The sequence below is a fragment of the Olea europaea genome, unplaced genomic scaffold, assembly GCF_002742605.1.
Source record: "Olea europaea var. sylvestris unplaced genomic scaffold, O_europaea_v1 scaffold4117, whole genome shotgun sequence".
NCBI lineage: Eukaryota > Viridiplantae > Streptophyta > Magnoliopsida > Lamiales > Oleaceae > Olea > Olea europaea.
Genome location: NW_019260893.1, coordinates 20,970 through 21,861, shown reverse-complemented (window position 1 = coordinate 21,861; position 892 = coordinate 20,970).

Genomic DNA, 892 nt, shown 5'->3' with positions numbered 1-892 from the left:
TTTTGAACATGTTCGAATAATTTTCAGGAAATGCTTTGTCTGATTAGAAGATCTTTTAGAGAAATATAACATAAAATAGCTTTTTCATGAAACTCTTCTTCAAGAAGACGAAGCAAAAATAGAAGCCTACCTAATACATTCTTATATAACCTAACGCATATTCCGCGTATTCTCCATATAGCATCAAACTAGGGCCCTCTACATAGTAGCCAAAGGGGGCAGAGGTGGGCTTGTTGTCTTCCTTTTGAGTTAGCGGCTCATATTTTATTGGAGGTTTTTGTTGGGACTTGATGCATTTAAGCTATACTATTGAAGGAACGAAGATTTCCTTGTTCAAACCACCATGTAGCTAGAATAAAATTATGAAACTAAAATTACTTTTCGACATACCTATATAATTACATATGGGACTGTGGGGCACATCTCGCACGTGGGGTGTTGAAGAATAGTTTGGAAGACTTGGTGCATGAATCATGATGCACTGATCACCTCTCCATGCAACCTCAACTTGGAGGTGCATCATGTGCTTTGCTCCCCCTCTCACGTGTCATTTGTCACATTTTTTGGAGCACTATCAATTATTTTATAATATGACTACCTACAACATGACAATTTCTTATTTGCAAAAATAGACTATAAATGCAATGTCTTGAAAATGTTGTGATGATGCGTATGACACAGAAAAATAATGGGAGTTGAGACATATTAAAGAAGCAGAAGAAGTTAAAACCTTCTAATTTCTTTTCTTTTCACATTTTGTTTTCCACTTTGAAATGTAACTATAAGGGAAAGGAAAATTAGAGTTATAAAAGAACTGTTTAGGCGACAAAATAGAGACTCCAATGATATAGGAGAAGACAGAGATCGAATTCTTTTTTTCCTCGAAATTTTT